The sequence below is a fragment of the Eriocheir sinensis genome, chromosome 16 (genome assembly GCF_024679095.1).
Source record: "Eriocheir sinensis breed Jianghai 21 chromosome 16, ASM2467909v1, whole genome shotgun sequence".
Lineage (NCBI taxonomy): Eukaryota > Metazoa > Arthropoda > Malacostraca > Decapoda > Varunidae > Eriocheir > Eriocheir sinensis.
Window position 1 is genome coordinate 12,700,022 of NC_066524.1, and position 22,152 is coordinate 12,722,173.

Genomic DNA, 22,152 nt, shown 5'->3' on the forward strand with positions numbered 1-22,152 from the left:
TCTTCTTCTTCTTCTACCACCACCACCACCACCACAACAACAACAACAACAACAACAACAACAACAACAACAACAACAACAACCACGTCCACGCCATAACTCAAGTGTTCCACGGTGTTGCAAATCCGTGTGTGTTGCAGAGCGGTGTGGTGTTGTCTTAACGCTGCGGGGTGTTGTGTGGTGTTGAGACTGGTGCCGTGGTGCTGTGATGGACGGCGGGTGTGGTGGAGGTGTGGTGCTGAATACCTAAAGCAGTGCTGGTGGTGGTGGTGGTGGTGGTGGTCTTATGGTCCGCGTGTGATGGTGATGGTGGTGATGATGAGTGTTGATGGAGATTGGTGGTGATGATGGTGATACGTGTGGCTGGCTGGCTCTCGTGATGATGGTGTGTGTGTGTGTGTGTGTGTGTGTGTGTGTGTGTGTGTGTGTTTTAGGTTTACAGTAACACACATAACAGCAGTGGTGGTGGTGGAGGTGGAGGAGAAGGTGGAAGGATGAGAGAGAGAGAGAGAGAGAGAGAGAGAAATGAAATGAAGTCAGGGAGGAGAGGGAAGGCAGGAGGACGAGAGAGAGAAAAAGAGAGGGACAGGGGAGAGAGAGAGAGGGGGCCCAGGTGAGGGGAGAGAGAGAGGGTCACCTGGGGGAAGAGGAGGGAGGGGGGGTAAGGGGGGGAGGGGTAGGGCGGCCCAGGTGTTAGTGTGTGTGCTCGTGTGTTTAATAATAACGGTGAAACTCCAAACTTTATGGCCGCTGTAAATTGCTCTCTACATCACATCAGTATTAAGCTCATTTTACCGCGCCAACTTACGAGCCGAGTTGGCGCCTCTTTTTCCCTTGCAAATACCAGACTCTTTCATCATCGGAGCCTCGCGGGGGGGAGGGGTGGGGGGGTGGGTGGCGATACGTGGAATTGCGTGAGTGTAGTGGAGTGGGGTGAGGGAAGTGTTTGTAAAGTCAGGATACGTGGAAGTGGAGTGGGAGGGTGTGAGGTGGAGTGGGATGGTGGAGGTGGATGTGAGGTGGAGTGGGAAAGTGTAGGAGGGTGTGAGGTGGAGTGGAATGGCGGAGGTGGAAGTGGGGTAGTGTAGGAGGGAGTGGGAAGGTGTAGGATGGAGTGGGAAGTTGTGAGGTGGAGTTCGGCTGTGTATTGTGGAGTGGGAAGGTGTGAAGTGGGGTGAGAAAGTGTGTGCGGAGTGGGATAGTGTAGGATGGAGTGGGAAGGTGTTGGATGGAGTGGAATGAGTATGGTGGAGTGGAAAGGTGCGAAGTGGAGTGAAAAAGTGTGTGAGGAGGAGTGGAATAGTGTAGGATGGAGTGGGAAGGTGTTGGATGGAGTGGAATGAGTGGGAAGGATTTAGGATAGACTTGGAAGGCGTAGGATGCAGTTAGGAAGTCAGGAGTGGAGTGGAAAGAGTTGGGTGGCGGAGAAAAAATATAGGATGGATACATATCGGGTCTATTTTCTTTTACAGGGGGAGTGCTGAGCCGACTCTTTGTTGTTGTTTTTGTTTTTGCATACTTCCTTTCCTGTAATAAAAGTAAAATCTATGGGGTGGATTTTGCGATGTGGAATGAAGTGTAGAAAGTAGGAAGCAGTGGAGTAATGTGGAAGAGAATTAGAGTGTGGAATGTAAAAGAAAGATATTACCTCTCCTCCCAAAACTGACCTCTCTCGGCCACCTCGTTTGATTATTTTTTTGTAGGAGCAGCGAGTAGCGGGCTTTTTTTATTATTATTATTTCCTTTTTTGTGCCCTTGAGCTGTCTCCTTTGTTGTAAAAAAAAAAATTACGGGAAGGAAAGAGATGAACACGGTGATGATGCGTGGGTGGGTTGAACAGGTAAGGAGAAAGAAAGAGAAAGGAAGCTGATTTATGCCCATACAGAGTGTTATAGAAAGTGGTACAGAAGAGATAAACAACGTCACAGAAGTTCATGACGAAGTAGAGGAAAAAAACGCTTGTGATAGAAGAGATAGAGAGAGAATGAAGGAATGGAGTAGACACAGAAGAGAGAAGGAAAACAAGATAACAGCGGTACAGATGTGATATAGAGGAGTAAGAGAGTGGTACAGAAAATAGGTAAATAGCGTTACAGAAGGTCATGACGAAGTAGAGTAAAAAAACGCTAGTGATAGAAGAGATAGAGAGAGAATGAAGGAATGGAGTAGACACAGAAGAGAGAAGGAAAACACAAGATAACAGCGGTACAGATGTGATATAGAGGAGTAAGAGAGTGGTACAGAAAATAGGTAAACAGCGTCACTGAAGGTCATGACGAAGTAGAGTAAAAAAACGCTAGTGATAGAAGAGATAGAGAGAGAATGAAGGAATGGAGTAGACACAGAAGAAAGGAGGAAAACACAAGATAACAGCGGTACAGATGTGATATAGAGGAGTAAGAGAGTGGTACAGAAAATAGGTAAACAGCGTTACTGAAGGTCATGACGAAGTAGAGGAAAAAAACGCTAGTTGTAGAAGAGTTAGAGAGAGAATAAAGGAATGGAGTAGACGCAGAAGAGAGAATGACGACACAATATAACAGCGGTACAGATTTGATATAGAGAAATAAGAGAGTGGTACAGAAAATGGGGCACAGAAGGTAAACAGCGGCATAACAGATTAGGACAAAGCAAGGAAAAGAAAGGATAGTGATAGAAGGGATAGAGAAATGAAAAGGAAAAAAAAAAAAACTAGTACAAATGTGATATAGAGAAAGGAGATAAAGAAAGAAAAAAAAACACGGATCAGAGGAAAGATAACAAACGTACCTTTGACAAACACACACAGACAGACAGACACACACAGGTAGCTGGCTCGGCGGTGGCTAAACACACAGGTGACAAACACACGGGAACATATAGGTGTAACGCGGCGCTATAGATTGTACAGGTGTTTGAGGACAGGTGAGATAGGGAAAGGGAAAGTAATGGAAAGGTGTGTGGGGGAGACGTAAAGAGAGAGAGAGAGAGAGAGAGAGACCAGTATGTGTGTGTGCGTGTGTGTGTTTGCTCACCTGACAGGACTGAAGACCAAATATTTAGATCTGATTCAGTGTCCAGCTCATTGTAACTCACTTTTTTCTCTATCTCTCTATCTCTCCGTCTCTCTGTCAGTCGCTGCGCCGGCCCCTCAATTTATGCGTCTTTTTGTGCGTATTTATCTATCGTTATCTATCCGTCAATGTCCGTTTTAATTGTATCGGCTTATAAGACGCTCGGAATCCTTCGTAAATGAGGGGAGGAGAGAAAAAAAAACGTACGTGTGTGTGTGTGTGTGTGTGTGTGTGTGTGTGTGTGTGTGTGTGTGTGTGTGTGTGGATAAATAGAAGGAAATTATTTGTTGGAGAACGAGCATATATAGCGAGAGAAGAAAAAAAAGAAGAGAGAGAGAGAGAGAGAGAGAGAGAATAGTGAAGGCAGAATAGAGTAGAATATATATAAAAAAAAGGACAGAAAAAAATGAGAGGTAAAGATAAAGGAAGGTAGATAATAAAATGGAGAAGAAAAAAAAGAACACAGGCAGAATAGAATAGAATAGATACAAGAAAAAAAGATGAGATGGAAAAGGAGTAAAAAAAAAAAAAAGGAGAAGCAAGTAAAGGTAAAAAATAGAGATAGATAGAGAGAAGAGGAGAAAAGATAAGAGAGAGAAAGAGAGAAAGGAGTCATGAGAAATAGATAATTATTAAGGCAGAAAAGAATGAATGTGAAAAAGAAAAAAGGAAGGAAAGTAAGAGAAAGGAAGGATAAAAACAAGAGAGAGAAGAAGATAAACGAGAGAAGCGAAGAAGAAAGAGAGAGAGATAAAAGAGTCGTGAAGAGGAGGAATCAGGTGAAGGCGAGTGGGTTCCTTATGAAGCTATCACGGCGGCTGTCACCTGTCCAGCCTTACCTGTCACTCGCGAGGTGTCCGACGCGCCGGCATGGAACCACGCCCTCACACTAATGATATCCCTGTTAGCCCGCCTCCACCTCCGCCTCCACCTGCTTGGCTCATCCACCGGCCCGGCCCATCCACATATACAGGTGTCAGACTTACCTGTCGCGTGGCCGGGCTCAGGTATTCCTCCGCCGCCTTCTTCACCTGTTACAAGATTTCCAGGTGTCTTGTTAGTGTGACGGCGATGAGGCTGGTATGTTTGGGGTGGGTAATGAGGGGAATGAGGTGAGGTGGGGGGGGGAGGGGGGGTTGTGTTTGTGTCCGTGTGTTTGTGTGTGTAAGTGTGTGTGTATTTTCCTCCAAATTTATCTTCCCTTCCTCCTTTTATCTCCAATTACACTTCTGCTTCTGCCTTCTCTCCGTTTCCCCATCTCACCTTGTCTTTTTTTCTTTTATTCATTTTTTTCTTCATTCTCTTCATCTTGTTTTCCCTCCCTTTCTTCTTACCTCAGAAAATCTCTTAATCATACCTGCATTTCCCTCTTCCTCCATCTTTCCTTTCACTCTATTCCTCCTTCATCTGCTTCTTATATATTTCTCTCCCATTTCTATTCCTCACACATTCACTCAGCCCCACATCTTTCCTTTCCTCCTCCCTCCCTCCCTCCCTCCCATCACTATTTCCTGCATACCACCATCACTCTCTCTAGTAATCCTTCTTTCATCTTCCCTCCCAGTCAGTACTCCTTCAACTAACTCTAACGCTAACCTACTACTCCCTTAACTATCCTTCTCCTCCTCCTTTACATTTCTTAAACACACTCACACCCATACACACTTCCATTCTCTCTTTCTCTCTTTCCCTGCAAATCTTCCTTTCTTTCCCTGCAAATCTTCCTTTCTTTCCCTGCAAATCTTCCTTTCCTCTTCCATCCCTTACACCCACCCACGTTAACCTACTCTCCTTACCCTTTTCCTTCCCCCTTCCATCTCCCCCATACACACACACACACACACACACACACACTTCCATTTTTTCTCATCCTCCCTTTCCCCGCAAATATCTCCCTGTCCTCTTCCATTCCTCTCACACCCACACCCACCCACATCCACCCACAGCCACCCACACTCTCCCATCTTCTCTCCCCCTCCCTGCTTGTCTCCCGCCAGTGATGGAGTTCGAGCCCTTATCATCGTGTAGTAGTGGTAGTAACCCGTACAGGAGACCAGATTTATAATGAGAGCATTCCCATTCACCGCGCCCTTATGTTAATGGGCCGCCGCGCCTCCATATCTCACCGCCCCCCCCCTCCTCCCCCCCGACGCCACTTCTTTAAAAGGCGCTACGTAAGGGTGCCGCTGCTACTACTACTACTACTACTACTACTACTACTACTACTACTACTACCAAGGTCACTACTATCATCCCCTCTTGTTTCTGCCTCCTTCTTCACTCGTCTCCTCCGCTTCGTCCTCCTCCTCCTCCTCCTCCTCCTCCTCTTCCTCCACCTTCTCCTTCATTATCTTTAGCTCCACCTATCTTCTTCCTCCTCTTCTTCTTCTTCCTCCTCCTCCTCCTCCTCCTCCTCCTCCTCCTCCTCCTCCTCCTCCTCTTCTTCTTCCACTACCACTTTTGTCTTATATAGAAGTGGTGATGGTGGTGGTGGTGGTGGAGGTGGTGCTTCAGATATAAAGAGCTAATGATACCTGTAATAAAGATGATAGAAGTGGAGATAATACGAGACATGATTAAAAAAAAAATAGATTGGAGTGAAAATAATGAAAGCGAAAATGAAAAGTAAAAGAAAACAACAGCTAATCTAAGTTAACCTTGAACGAGATGGAAGGAGAAAACAAAACAAAAAAAAAGTAAAACTCGAATACTAATTGCAAAGAAGATAAGATTAAAACTAAGGAGGAGAGAAGAAGAAGAAGAAGAGAGGGAGAGAGAAAAAAAGGAGGAGCATATATGGTAGTGGTGGTGGTGGTGGAGGTGGAGGTAGGACTAATGGTGATGGTGGAGGTGGGACTGGTGGTGGAATGGGATAGTGGAGGTGGTGGTAAGGGCAGTGGTGGTTGAGGTTAGACTGGTGTTGGTGGTGGAGGTGAAGGCCTGGGTAGTGGTGGTGTAAGGGAGGTTAGTGGAGGTAGGGGTGGTGGTGGTGATGGGGGGGGGGGGAGGTTAGTGGTGGTCTGTGTGGTGGTGGTGGTGGAGGGTGATGGTCTGGGTAGTGGTGTTGGACGAGGTGGTGAGGGTAGTGGTGGTGGTGGTGAGGGTAGTGGTGGTGGTGGTGGTGGTGAGGGCAGTGGTCTGGGTGGTGGTGGTGGTGGTGGCTGCGGCGGCGGCGTTCCCTACTGAGAAAGGTCATGCCCCCTGCTGGGTTAGATATTCGGCTGGAGGGCACCACAGACCCCCCCCCCCTCCCCCTCCTCCCCCCGTAAGCAGGTAGTGTAGCCGTAATGCCAGGTAATGTTTCACCGGAGGAGCCGCGCCAGCATTATGGTTCTGAGCATCGGCCGCGGACTGCTGCTGCTGGCGGGGGTGTGATGGCTTGAGGACTTACTTAGGGAGGGGCAGTGGGGGGGGAGGGGAAGATAAGGGGGATAGATGAAGAAGGAATGAGAGGAAAGGGAATATTAGCTGGAATGTTGTGTTTGGTAAAGGATAGGACGGGGCAAGAGATGAAAGGCTGGATTCGGTGAGGGGCTGGAGGAAGGGGAAGAAGAGTGGAAGAAGAGGAAGATGATAGGATAGATGAAGAAGGAATGAGAGGAAAGGGAATATTAGCTGGAATGTTGTGTTTGGGAAGGGATAGGACGGGGCAAGAGATGAAAGGCTGGATTCGGTGAGGGGCTGGAGGAAGGGGAAGAAGAGTGGAAGAAGAGGAAGATGATAGGATAGATGAAGAAGGAATGAGAGGAAAGGGAATATTAGCTGGAATGTTGTGTTTGGGAAGGGATAGGACGGGGCAAGAGGTGAAAGGCTGGACTTGGTGAGGGGCTGGGGAAGGGGAAGAAGAAGAAGATAAGGTAGATAGGTGAAGAAGAGACGGAAGGAAGAGGAGGATTAGATAAAAAGGTGTGCTTGGGAAGGAAGGGAATAGAGATGAGGTAAATGACTTGATCTAGGGAGGGTATGAAAATGGGGAGAAGAAAAGTGAACGAGTAGGGGAAGAAGGAAAGATTAGATAGAAAGGTGTGTTTGTGAAGGAAGGGAATGAAGTATGACGTAAAAAAAAAATGGTCTGGGAAGGGTATGAGAGTGGGAAGGAGGAAGGGGAAGAATAAAGGGGAATAGTGAAGGGGAGGAAGAGTCTGAAGGGTACAGTAAATGAAGTGGAAAGAGAGGATAAATAAGAGAGAGAGAGAGAGTAAGAAAGGTAGAGAAAAGGAAAGAGAAAAGAGAAAGAAAAAATGAAATAGTGTGTCTGGGAAATGAAGGGAAGGGAAGGGGAAGAAGAGAGTGTGAATTAAAAGGGATGAGAAAGAAAGGGAGAGGGGGGGGGGCGGATGCTAGAGGACTTAGAAGCTGGTGAAGGGAAGGAAAGAAGGGAGGTGAAGGGAGGAAGGCAATGGGTGTTTATGGAAGGGTATTATGTGTGTGTGTGTGTGTGTGTGTGTGTGTGTGTGTTGGGGGAGTGAAGGGAATGAGCAAGGAAGAGTCTGGTGTGAAGGGAGGTAAAGGAAGGGGAAGAAGGGGAGATGGAGGAGGTAGTGTGAGGGGAAGAGGAGGAGGAGGAGGAGAAACATGGAGGGTAGGCAGTGTGTGTGTGTGTGTGTGTGTGTGTGTGTGTGTGTGTGTGTGTGTGTGTGTGGAATGCGAATTGGAAAGCCAGGCGGAGGGAGGGAAAAAGGACCTACTATAGAGTTACAGAGAGAGGCGTTTTTGTGTGGCCTATGGTGGTGTTAGGCGACCCGAAAAAAAGAAAAAAAAAGAGAGGGGCGGATGGTTCAGAGAGAGAGAGAGAGTTCTAAAGGCCCCCCGGATAAGCAGGGTCGGTAGGGGTGTGTGGGGGGAGGGGGCAGAGGTGGAGGGGGGGGTCTTCTCAGCGGGGTGTCCGCGGAATGAAAAAAGCCCAGTTAATGGTTTCCAGAACGCTTTTGAAAATTGTTCTCTCGGTTCAGGATCTGTCGGGCGCCCTTCCCCTCCCTTCCCCTCCCTTCTCTTCACCTCCCCTCCCTCCTTCCCCTCCCTTCCCCTCCCTTCCCTTCACCTCCCCTCCCTCCTTCCCCATCCTGCACCATCTGTTCCCTTCCCTTCTACTTTTCTCCATTTTCTAAGCTCTCATTGTCTCTCCCTTCCTTCTTTCTCTTCCCATCCCTTCCCTTCCCTTCCCTTCATTTTACCTCCCTTCCTTTCATTTTACCTCCCTTCCCTTCATTTTAACTCCCTTCCTTTCATTTTACCTCCCTTCCTTTCGCTTCCCCTCCCTTCACCATCTGTTCCCTTCCCTTCTACTTTTACTCCATTTTCTAAGCTCTCATTTCCTCTCCCTTCCTTCTTCCTCTTCCCATCCCTTCCCTTCCCTTCCCTTTACCTCCCTTCTCTTCGCTTCCCCTCCCTTCACTATCTGTTCTCTTCCCTTCCCCTCCCTTCACCTCCCTGCTAGTATTTTTCCCATCTTTTAAGGTCTCATCTCCCTTCCCCTCCTTCCTCTGCCTTCTTCCCTTCCCCTCCCTTCTTCCCCTCCCTTCACCATCTGTTCCCTTCCCTTCTCTTCCCTGCAAGTTTTCTCCATTTTCTAAACTCATCCCCCTTTTCCTTCTTCCCTTCCCCTTCCCTCACTTTCTGTTCCCTCCCCTTCTCATCCATTCAAGTTTCCTCCATTTTTCTTCCTAACTTCACTTCCCTTCTATTTTCTTCCCTTCTCATCCTCTTTTTTTTCACTTAATTCCTATTTTCCTTTTCACCTCTTCCCTTTTCTTCTGTTGTTCTTTTTTTCCCATTTTCCTATCTTCTTTCCTTCCTTTCCTTTCCCTTCCCTTCCCTTCCTTTCCCTTCCCTTCTCTCTTATCTAAACTTCATTCGTTTTTTCTCCTCCCTTCCCCTCCCTTCCCTTCCCTTCTCTTTTCATCCGCCCTTCCTCCTCTCTTCTCCAATTCTAGTCCCTCCTTTTTTTCTCCCCCCTTCCTTGAATGCTCCAACACCCTCCCTCCTTCCCTTCTCCGATTCCTTTTCTCTCCCTCCCTCCCTCTGACCCTCCACCTCACCCTCCCTTCTCTCACTCCCTCCTGTTACCCCTCCTTGAGCCGCTTCTCCTCTCTCTTTTATCCCTCCCTTCTCTCCCACCCTCCTCTTTCTTCTTTCCCACCACCCTCCCTTTCTTCCCTCCCTCCTTCTCTCCTCTTTCTATCAAACCATCCAGTCAGTCAGTCAGTCACCTCTCTTTCCCTCTCTCTTTTCCTCTCTTTCGCGTTCGCCTCATATCAGTTATTTTCAAAGGCCGAAAATTATATCAATCGGGTTCTAATGAGTGTTTTTTTAGCTTCATGGTACAAAAGAAGGAAAAGAAGGGTCATAAAACTACTCCTGGTAATGCTAAAACTCCTACGAAAGCTTTGTCATATGTTTGTTTCTTTGGTTCATGGCACAGAACAAGGGTCAAACTACTAGCAGGGTCATAAAACTACCCCTGGAAATGCCAAGAACTCCTACGAAATCCTTGTCAGATGTGTGTTTCTTAGGTTCATGGTACAGAAGGGTCGAAGTACCACCAGGTTATAAAAACTACCCCTGGATATGCCAAGAACTCCTACGAAAGCCTTGTCAAATGTGTGTTTCTTAGGTTCATGGTACAGAAGAAGGGTCAAACTACCACCAGGGTCATAAAACTAACCATGGATATGCCAAGAACTCCTACGAAAGCCTTGTCAAATGTTCGTTTCTTAGGTTCATGATACAGAAGAAGGGTCAAACTACCAATGGTGTCACAAAACTACCCCTGGAAATGCCCGAAGCGCCTATGAAAGCCTTGTTGAATATTGTGCATGTATCTGGGCGCCGAAATGTTGAAAAATATGACCCTAAATAACTTGGCAGAGAGAGGCGATCGGCGAATTATGTGATGCTGGGAAAGGTTAATTAAAGGTGTTAGGGATGCTTGCTCTCTCTCTCTCTCTCTCTCTCTCTCTCTCTCTCTCTCTCTCTCTCTCTCGTATGTTGGGATGGTTGTTTGTTTACTTGTGTGTTTGTTTGTTTGTTTGGGGGACTGGTTTGTTTGGTTTGGTTTGATTTGGGTTGTTTATTTTCTTGGTTTGTTTTATTTTGGTTTTTATTTCTTTTTCTTTTTCTTGTGGTTGATTATTTATTTGTTTTATTTTCGTTTTGGTGTTTGGGTGTTGCTGTTTGGTTTCTCCGTATGTATTTCTGTATTTTCTTTTTTAAATATTCGTAGTGGAGAGATTTTATTATTATTTATTTTTACTAGAGAAGGTGTGAATTTTGATCCTTTTGTATATCTTTATCAACTTGTAAGATTCCTGTATTTTTCTTACTTCAATGTTTTCTGTCCTTTTTGCCTGGAATTGTATGTTTCTTGCAGCTTTTTAACATGAAAGTAGAAGCAGTGTATTGTTTTAACTTTTTTTATTCCCCACTTTAAATCTGTTTTGTCTATCTTGTGTGTGTTTTCTCTTTACAATTTTCTTTCTTATTTCATTTTAAACTTTTTGGTCCCTTGTAAGTGTGAGTTTTAACCTTTCTCTTCTTATTTTATTTTATTTTAACTTTTTGGCTCTGTACTTTTCCTTTCTTTTGTTATCCAGTCTCATCCTGTGTACTATATATAATCTTTTTCTTCTTGTAGTATTTCAAGCTTCTTTTATTACTTTCTCGTCCAAACCCTTCTTGTGTACTCTGATCTTTTCCTTTTATTATTTCAAGCTTCTTTTATTTGTTTCTCGTCCAGCTCCACTCTTTGCTCTAAATATAATCTCTTTTATTTTATTATTTCAAACTTCTTTCTTATTACTCATCCGATCTCATTCTGCTTACAATATATACCTTCTTGTGTTCTCTGATCTTTTCCTTTTATTGTTTCAAGCTTCTTCTTTTATTTATTTCTCGTCCAGTTCCACCCATTGTTCTAAATATAATCTTTTCTTTTATTATTTCAAACTTCTTTTTTATTACTCATCCGATCTCATTCTGTTTACAATATATAGTCTTTTGCTTATATTATTTCAAACTTCTTTTTTATTACTCATCCGATCTCATTCTGCTTACAATATATAGTCTTTTGCTTATATTATTCCAAACTTCTTTTTTATTACTCATCCGATCCCATTCTGCTTACAATGTATAGTCTTTTACTTATATTATTTCAAAGTTCTTTTTTATTACTCATCCGATCTCATTCTGCTTACAATATATAGTCTTTTACTTATATTATTTCAAAGTTCTTTTTTATTACTCATCCGATCTCATTCTGCTTACAATATATAGTCTTTTACTTATATTATTTCAAAGTTCTTTTTTATTACTCATCCGATCTCATTCTGCTTACAATATATAGTCTTTTACTTATATTATTCCAAACTTCGCAATCCTCTGTTATTAATGTCTTTGATTCGTGTGTATAAACTTAGCCTTCCCTTTTACTAACTTATTACTGACCTTATTACGTATTATAATGTTGCTAACTTTAGATACCCTCCTTTTATATTACTTCAAACCTTCCGGTCCTTAAACTCCACCTCAGCTGCCCTAAACTCCACCTCAGCTGCCCTAAACTCCACCTCACCTGCCCTAAACTCCACCTCACCTGCCTTAAACTCCACCTCACCTGCCTTAAACTCCACCTCATCTGCCTTAAACTCCACCTCATCTGCCTTAAACTCCACCTCACCTGCCCTAAACTCCACCTCATCTGCCTTAAACTCCACCTCACCTGCCTTAAACTCCACCTCAGCTGCCCTAAACTCCACCTCACCTGCCTTAAACTCCACCTCACCTGCCTTAAACTCCACCTCACCTGCCCTAAACTCCACCTCACCTGCCCTAAACTCCACCTCACCTGCCCTAAACTCCACCTCAGCTGCCCTAAACTCCACCTCACCTGCCTTAAACTCCACCTCATCTGCCCTAAACTCCATCTCACCTGCCCTAAACTCCACCTCACCTGCCCTAAACTCCATCTCAACTGCCCTAAACTCCACCTCACCTGCCTTAAAACTCCACCTCACTTGCCTTAAACTCCACCTCATCTGCCTTCACGTCCCCCGCTGTTCCCGTGTATAATTCAACTCTCCTTCTTATTTCATCTCAACCTTTTTATTCTAGTCCCCGCTCCATTTACTCCCTTGCGTTTACCTCCAATTTCTTCGTGTGAGATTCAAGCTTAACCTTTTCCTCTATTTTTACTTCGTCTTTCTTGCTTAGTTTTTTTTTTTTATTGTTTTCTCGTTCAAAGAGTCCTGGCGTAGGTTTTATATTTGTCTTGTTTATTTTTTTGGTTTTCCTTATATATTGTTTTCTCTTTTTTTTTTTTTGTCTTATGTATTTATTTATGTTATTTTTATTGAGGTTTCTGAGTCACCTGGGAGTGTGTGATTCGTTCGTTTATTACTTGTCAGGTGTGGCATATCATCATCATCATCATCATCATCATCATCATCATCATCATCACTGAGCTATCCATCAACAAAATACTACCACTTACTTCCCCCCCTTCCTTTCTTCCTTTTTTTTCCTCCTTCCCTCCCTTCCTTCCTCCCCCTTCCCTCCCTACTTCCTCCCTTCCTTTCTACCTTTCTTTCCTCCTTCTGCCCTGCCTTCCTTCCTCCCCCTTCCCTCCCTACTACCCCCCCTTCCTTTCTACCTTTCTTTCCATCTTCTTCCCTCCCTTCCTTCCTCCCCCTTCCCTCCCTACTTCCTCCCTTCCTTTCTACCTTTCTTTCCTCCTTCTTCCCTCCCTTCCTTCCTCTCTACCTCTCTTCCTTCCTTCCTTCCTTCTTTCCTTTCATCCCTTTCTCCCCTAGTCCCCTTCCTCCTTCCCTCTCTGCCTCCCCCTCCTAACCTCCCCGCCTCCCCACACCGCCGCTCACAAGTCTCCTCCTACCGTGACCTTAAAATGCAGAAAATGATTGAAAATTGCTTAACACACACACTTGCAGCACCGCCGAATTAGTGGATAGAAATGTCGTAGCGCGCTGAGAGTAAATGTCAATGCTGGGGGGGTGGGGGGGGGTTGAGTTTAGCGGTCTTATTACCTTTAATTTATCTGGCCTTTACCTTTTTACCTCATGGTCATTTACCTTAACTTACCTTGCCTCGACATTCTTATCTATAGGGAGTGTTTAGGGCATGTGAGGTAATGTTTAGGGCAGGTGAGGTGCAGTTTTGTGTCCTTGTTACCTTAAATTTACCTGCTCTTTACCTTTTTACTCTATGTTTATTTACCTTAATTTACCTTTTCCTTACATAATTTTTCTATAGGAAGTGTTTTTGGGCAGGTGAGGTGGAGTTTAAGGCAGGTGAGGTGGGGTTTAAGGCAGGTGAGGTGGGGTTTAAGGCAGGTGAGGTGGAATTTTAAGGCAAGTGAGGTGGAGTTCAAGGCAGGTGAGGTGGGGTTTAAGGCAGGTGAAGTGGGGTTTAAGGCAAGTGAGGTGGAGTTCAAGGCAGGTGAGGTGGAATTTTGTGTGCCTGTTACCTTAATTTTAACCTAACGTTCATATACCTTACTTTACCAATTTACCTTACTTTGACCTTCTTTTCTATAGGGAGTGTTTGGGGGCAGGAAAGGTGTTCTAAAGCGCTTATTGCCTTAAATTTACCTGCTCTACCTTTTTACCTGGTGTTCATTTACCTTACTTTACCTTACCTTGACCTTCTTTCCTATAGGGAGTGTTTTTGGGGCAGGAAAGGTGTTCTAAAGCGCTTATTACCTTAAATTTATCTGTCAACTTACCTGGCTCTACATTTTTACCGTACCTTATTACTGTACGTCGAGTTACCTTCATGGCCCCTTTAGTTGACTTAGGTTACTTTAATATACGTTTAACTTACCTTACTCTAATTACTTTTTATACACCTACATTTCTTACCTGCCTTTACCTTGTTACTTCACCTTAATTTGCCTTATTTTACATTAATTTTCCCCCTCTCCTCCCGAAATTGACCCCTCTTTCGGCCACCTCTTTGGATTCTTTTTAGGAGCAGCGAGTAGCGGGCTTTTTTTTATTATTATTCTTTCATTTTTTTGTGCCCTTGAGGTGTCTCCTTTGTTGTGAAAAAATATCTATTCCTTTCCTGCCTATATACCGGGCTTTTTTTATTATCTTTTTCCTTTTTTTGTGCCCTTGAGCTGTCTCCTTTGTTGTAAAAAAAAAAAAAAAAAAACATTCCTTTCCTGCCTATATACCTCATTACCCTACATCCACCCACCTGTACCTGCCTTTACCTTTCCTTACCTGTTCTTGCACCCACTTACCTCATCCTCCCTTTCTTGACTTTCATTTATTTCCCTCACACTCATTTTTTTTTTTTTTTATTCTTTCCGCCTTTTTTCTCTCATCTGCAACTGGGAGAATAAAAGTGTGTTCGATATTTATACTTGAATATATTTGATTTCTAAATTAAGGTCATCAATAACTGCGTAGAAAAGTCAACAGTTTTAATATTCATTCATTCATTCCCCTTAAAAATACACAGTTATTTTTTTCTTATTTAGAGTATTTAATCTGAAATTTTTAATGTTTTTTTTTATATATATATAATCTTTTTTTCATTAATTTCTCTATGAATTGAGGAAACTAATCTATGAAACAGCAATTTAAATATTCAATGATTTTTTTTCTTTCCATTTTTTCATTTTCGTCTGCAACTAACAACATTTCACTTCGTAATTTATATGTTTGCTTAAGTTTTCATCAATAATAACGGGAAATAAAACCCACTCCCCTCATCTTACATTTCTTGTCCTTTATCTATTTCCCTCACACTGCCACATTTATTTTTATTATTTCCGCCTTTTTTCTCTCATCTACAGCTGGGAGAATAAAAGTGTGTTCGATATTTATACTTGAATATATTTACGTTCTTAAAAGGAATATATTTACGTTCTTACAAGGAATATATTTACGTTCTTACAAGGTCAGTCAATTTCCCCTCAAAGCACAGATTTATTCATTTTACTACTCACCAAAAATCGAAATAAAAAACAAAATCTTGGTCTTATCAATTCCGTCATGCATATCTGTTTGTCTTTCATTATGCGATGCCGTACACTCCTATCAATCACTTATATAGTCATTAAATTCCTTAGAAACAGATTAATTTATTTTTACCTTGATGGCGCCCTCTAGTTGGCCTTGGTTACTTTACTATACATATGATTTACCTTACTCGAATTACCTTTTATACACCTACATTTCTTACCTGCCTTTACCTTGTTACTTCACCTTAATTTACCTTATTTTACTTTAATTTGCCCATACACATTCCTTTCCTGCCTATACTTGAAAGAATGACAGAATCTCAGTTTTATTCACTCCACCGTGTATGTTATTTATGATCTTTTCACTTCCTTACATTCCCATCGATACCTTTTTCGTTAATTTCCCGTTCAGTTTCCCCTTTTTTTTGTTATCTCCACAAGTTGAACGAAGCGAAACAAACTGTCTTAATCATTCTTTCATCTATATTTATTTTCATTATTTTTTTCGTCCACTGGTTTCGTTCCTCTCTATACCCTTTTCACTAACTTCCCGTTTTATCTCTTTTTTTTCTTTCAGTGCAACTTGAAGGAAAAAAACAAAAACAAAATCTCAGTCTTATTCATTCCGTCGTCGTGTGTATTTATTTATTATTACTTTTTTTTCTCCCACTTTTTTCCTTTCTCACAACCCCGCGGCCTCAGGTGTGTGTGTGCCGTGACCTCCACCTGTCCCGCCGCTCCTTACCTGCCAGGTGTTCGGGGAGGGGGGGAGGGGGGGCAGGGGGGCGGTGCGTGATTCGCCACCCACCTGTTATTATTACCTGTGCTATCCCCCTCCCTTCCTCCCCCCTCCTCCTCCTTCCCTCTCCCTCCCTCTCACCTGGTTCCCCTCACCTCACGTTCCTTTTTTACCTTCTTCCTGCCTTACCTTGATTCACCACCACCACCACCACCACCATCACGATTATGACCTCCATTCCACCACCATTATCACCACCACCACCTTCACCACCACGACAGTCACCGTACCCTTCGCATTCATCCCTCACCACCCCATCACCACCGTCACCACCACCATCACCATCACCACCAATATCCCTTTGTCTCCTTCCTCATTCATCACCACCACCACCACTACCACCACCACCACCAATAGCCGGAGTGGTGTATTGCTATCTAGGTGTGAGATGGGAGCTTGGAGGGGAGAGGAGGGGAAGGGGGATATGGTGGGGGTGAGTGCCAGAGGGGGGGGGGTGCCAGAACACGTGGTTGTAGGGCCGAGAGTGATGGATGGTGCCAATGTCAAGAGTGAGGGGGAAAAAAGAGGAAAAAAAGAGGAAAAGGGGGAAAAAAGAGGACGAGGGTTTGTGACATCTGTATCTGGTAAGGTTGTCATTCGTGTGTGTGTGTGTGTGTGTGTGTGTGTGTGTGTTGACTTTTTACCTAATATTTTTCCTACATCAATCTATTTCTCTTATCTCCTAACTTCTTTTTTATCGCCTTTCTCTTTCTCCAACTTTAATCCTCCAGTTTCCTCTTACTTCCTGGCTTTTCTCTTATCTCTCCCTTCTCCATTCCTTCATTCTTCCTTTTATCTCTATCTCTTGACCTTCTCTCCTTTATCTCTATTCTCTCTGTCTCTCCATTCCTCCCTTTCTCTGTTTACTTACCTTCCTGACTTTGATCTCTCTCTTATCTCTCCATTTCTCTATCCCTCAAATTCTCTCTCCTCTTGACCTTCCTTCCTTTATCTCTATTTCTCTGTTTCTCCTTCCCTCCACCTTACGGCTCTAAAAACAAAGGAGTTCCAAGATGAATGAATAGGAAAAAGAAGTGAATGAATAAAGGAGGAGACGTAGAATTAGGACGATATGTGATAGTGAAGGAAGGAATAGAGGAAGGAAAAAGGGGAGAAGAGGTAGAGAAAGAAAGAAAGTAAAGGAATATAGGAAGAGGTTGAATGAGGACGATTTGTGAGAGTAAAAGAAGGAAGAAAAGGGAATGGAGAAAAGGAAGAAAGGGAGGAAAGGTAGAGGAAGAAGGAAAGATAAAGAAAGAAAGATAAAGAAAGAAGGTAAAGGAATATAAGAAGAGGTTGAATGAGGACGATTTGTGAGAGTAAAAGAAGGAAGAAAAGGGAATGGAGAAAAGGAAGAAAGGGAGGAAAAAGGAAAGATAAAGAAAGAAAGAAAGTAAAGGAATATAGGAGGAGGTTGACTTAGGACGATTTGTGAAAGTAAAAGAAGGAAGAAAGGATGGAGAGGTAGAGAAAGAAGGAAAGATAAAGAAAGAAAGTAAAGAAAGGAAGTAAAGGAATATTGGAAGAGGTTGATTTAGGACGATTTGTGATTGTAAAAGAAGGAAGAAAAAGGAATGGAGAGAAGGAAGAAAGGGAAAAGAGGTAGAGAAAGAAGGTAAGTTAAAGAAGGGAAAAGGGAGGAAGAGGAGGCTGTGGCGAGAGGAGGAGGAGGAGGAGGAGGAGGAGGAGGACATAAAACGTGTTGTGTATGGCGTCGAGGTGACCAAGTGACGTGAGGCCAAAAGGCCACCTCGCCTCACGTTACACCCCCTCCCCCCCTCCCCCCCTTACCCCCCTCAGACTAACCCTCCTTCATTCCACCCCACGAGCCCTCCTTTCCACCCCTTAGCAACCCTCCTACACCCCCCCCCTCCATCCCTTTTTCCTCCACTTCCCCTCCTTTACCTCCATGCCTCCACCTCTCCAACTAGTCTCCCTCTAACTCCACTTCTTCCTCCATTCCTTTTCCACCCAGATAGTCTCCTCTCCATTCCTCCACCTTTCTTTCCCTCCAGTTATCATTCTTCTCCATATTTGTTCTTTTTTTTCGTTTATTTATTCACGCATTCCTTCTTTCCAATTCTCTTTCGTCACCCATTTCCTCGTTTATCAATTCTTTCCTTCAAACCTCTTTCTCTCCAATCGTCCTCCTTCTATCTCCTCTTTATATTCAATTCATTCCTCTATACCTCTCTCCATTTGTCTCTCCGTTCTTCCATTTATTGCTTTGCCTTATCATTCCTACGTCAGTCTATTTCTCTTATCTCCTAACTCCTTTTTTTATCTCGCCATTCTCTTTCTCCAACTTTAATCCTCCAGTTTCCTCATTTCCTGGCTTTTCTCTTATCTCTCCCTTCTCCATTCCTTCATTCTTCCTTTTATCTCTATCTCCGTGCCTCTGTTCTCCCTGTATATCTTTCTTTCACCGTCATACCTTCTTCTTCCTTCGCCTTCATCATCTGCTCCTTTTTCCATCTACCTCTATTCCTTCATTTTTTTCCTCAGTCTATCTTTCTCCATTCTTCCATTTCCTCCACCCTCTTCCTCCCTACAACAATCAAAACAAAGAAAATAGAAAAGAAAAAGGAGGAAAGGAAGGGAAGAAAAGGAGAAGAGAGGAAGAGAGATAACACAAACACACACTCACACACACACACACACACACACACACACACACACACACACACACACACACACACACACACACACACACACACACACACACACACACACACACACTAACAAGCTGAATCAAAACAAAAAGGTTAGTTCTACACACTTTTCATCTCGCCCTTTTCCTTTTTTGTTTTTATTCCTTTTATATTTCGGGTTCCTTTTTCCATTTTTCCCAATTTTCCTTTTGCCCTCCTTGTTAAAAAGAAAGAAAAAAGAACGGGAACAAGACAGGTATGGAACGCGTCGGGGGCTTGTTAGGCAGGTAATTGGAGGTGTGATTGGGTGTTGAGGGTCGTCACTTATCCGTTTTCTATTTTATTTGGTCCATTTCTCATCGTTTTCTTCTTTAATTACGCTCCTTCTTTTGTGTTCGGTGTGTTCGTTCGTTTGTTGGTTGGTTATTTATATGAGAGAAAATATTTGTAATCCTTTTTTTTTCTTTCTTTTTTGTTTACATTTTCGAGGGTGATGATGGTAGTAGTAGTAGTAGTAGTAGTAGTAGTAGTAGTAGTAGTAGTAGTAGTAGTAGTAATAGTAGTAGCAATAGTAGTAGTAGAAGCAGTAAGAATAATAATAGCAATAGCAGTAATAACAATAATAATAATAATAATAATAATAATAATAATAATAATAATAATAATAATGATAATGATGATAGCAATGATAATAATGACATCCTTTCTTTTCCGTCCCCAGGTAAGGCGACAATTTTCACACCTGTCTTGTCTGTCTGTCCACCTGCAAAAACACACCTGGTTACCTGCGTCAAGGTGAGGCTCTAAATTAGTCCTTTGTCTCGCGTTCATCTTGTTTCGCCCTTTGTTTCAATTACTCGTTTCTTGCCGCGCCTCGGTTCCTCATGGCTTGTTTTATCTTGTTTTTTTTCTTATTTTCTTCCATGGCTTTTTTTTCCCTGTTATTTTTTTTCCTTTACTTCAGTTAGTCACGAAGCTTTAGTCACGATATTTCTTGCTTTGTTTCACTCATATATTTTATTTCGTGTTGCTATTCTTTTGTTTCAAGTTTTCCCTTCGCTTGTATTATTTTTCATTTTTCTTATTGCTTTCTTTTATTTATTTTTATTTCACTCTCCTACAATTATTTTCACGCTTTTCCTTCAGTTATTCAGTTTATTATTTCTTTTTCTGCCTCAGTTTTCTATTTCAGTATTTTTCTTCCTCTATTGCACTTTCCTCTTATCTCATTCTCACCTCCAGTTACCGTTGTCTTTCTTTACTTCTTCATTCATATTTCCTTTCCATTTATCATCCTCTACTTAACCAATCTGTTCTTTCCTTTCTATTCTTTATTCATCTTTCTTATCCTCAATTCATCACATTCTATTTCATCAATTTGTCTTTTTTTTCTCTATCATCCATTCATCCTGTAAGTGATCGCTGTTCTTTCTTTATCATTCCGTTCCATTATTTTTTCTTAACCTCACTATTCTGTACTTCTTTCTTTCTTCTCTCCTTCTTTCTGTCATTTCTCTCAGTCCTTTTTTTCATTCATCTTTCCGTTCCTTTATTCCTCCTTAACCTCACCATTCTGTACTTCTTTCTTTTTTCCTTTTTTCCTTCTTTTTTCATTTCTCTCAGTCCTTTTTTTCATTCATCTTTCCGTTCCTTTATTCCTCCTTAACCTCACCATTATGTACTTCTTTCTTTCTTGTCTCTCCTTCTTTCTTTCATTTCTATCAGTCCTTTTTTTCATTCAGTACTACCATAAAAAATTCTCACTTCTCACTCAGCTTCCATTCCCATATTTCTTGTTTTTCTTCCCCCAAGTTTGCGTTTGTCACTATCTCACCCACCACCGCCACCACCACCACCACCATCACGTCATATCTTCACACATCATTTCCTCATCTTTGTTTATTGATTGCCATGTTAATTCCGCGATAATATTGGAGTATGCTGAGCTACGACGACGACGACAAGGAGGAGGAGGAGGAGGAGGAAGGGGGATGTTTATTATCGTAAGGAAGGGTGTGTGTGATACTCGAGGTGATGGTGTGAGAGAGGGAGAGGGAGAGGGAGAGGGAGGGGGGGGGGGTTAAAGGGCAATGAGACGGGACTTTAATACACCAACACAGGTAACGCCGCGCCCTTTAATCCGTCTCCCCGCCAGGTAACATTTCATCTTCTCATTGGCGAGTAAAAGTCAGGTGAGGGCCCATTGATTCTTACCTCTCTCTCTCTCTCTCTCTCTCTCTCTCTCTCTCTCTCTCTCTCTCTCTCTCTCTCTCTCTCTCTCTCTCTCTCTCTCTCTCTCTCTCTCTCTCTCTCTCTCTCTCTCTCTCTCTCTCTCTCTCTCTCTCTCTCTCTCTCTCTCTCTCTCTCTCTTCCTTTTCCATCCACACCTCCTTCTTCCTCCTCCTCCTCAGCCTCCTCCTTCCTTTCTTCCTTCCTCCCTTCTTTCCTTTTCGTGACGTACCCAAACCAAAAACTCCTATCCCTCCTCTTCCTTCCTTTCTCCTATACCCCTACCTCCCCCTCCTCCTCCTCCTCCTCCTCCTCCTCCTCCTCTTGGTGATAAATGCCCATGATACCAAGCACGTGAATCACTGGAGAGTCCTGAGAGGGGCGATGAAGAGGGTGAAGGGGTTGGGGGTTGGTCACTATCTGAGGTTGCTTAGTTGATGTAGTGGCTCGCGACCCTTCATAAAAGAGTCTCCTTTACGCCATTACGGGGAGAGAGAGAGAGAGAGAGAGAGAGAGAGAGAGAGAGAGAGAGAGAGAGAGAGAGAGAGAGAGAGAGAGAGAGAGAGAAGGGTATAATGAAGACGAGAGAATAGGCAATAATAAAAGAAAGATAGAATAGGAGAAATAACGAGAGAGAGAGAGAGAGAGAGAGAGAGAGAGAGAGAGAGAGAGAGAGAGGATAGATGTCGTTTTCGTTCACTATTGATTGTCAAACCTACTCTACCCTCCCCCCTCCCCTCCCTTCTCTCCCCTCCCCCTCATGTGGATGTATACAGCGTGTGAATAATTCATTGGGGGGGTAGGAGAGGGGGGAGGGGGAGGGGGAGCATGTATGTAGGTGTGTGTGTGTGTACCTGTGTGTGTGTGTGTGTGTATGTGTGTGTGTGTGTGTGTGTGTATTTTTGTTACTCAGACACACATCACCACCTCTCACTATCATCACCACCACCATCACCATCACCACCATCATCACCACCATCACCATCACCACCATCATCACACCAGTCATCACCACAATTGCAACCATTCGAATGACTTAAATATTGGTTGTCAGGTTCATCATAGTCACCACCACCGTAGCTGTCATTATCACCACCACCACCACCACCACCACCACCATCATCATCACCAGCATCACAACCTTACCGTTACCATTGGAATCTATTGGTCGAGAGAGAGAGAGAGAGAGAGAGAGAGGATGCAACGCTTACTGGAGAGGAAAATGAGGATTGTATGACGTTAAGAAAATGACGAGAGTGAGTCACACACACACACACACACACACACACACACACACACACACACACACACACACACACACATCAGTGAAATGAGGGTGAAAAACATACTCACATTACAAATCATTTCGAGAGAGAGAGAGAGAGAGAGCATTACTCACTCATTATCACCGTTTCGTTTTCTACATAACATCAAACA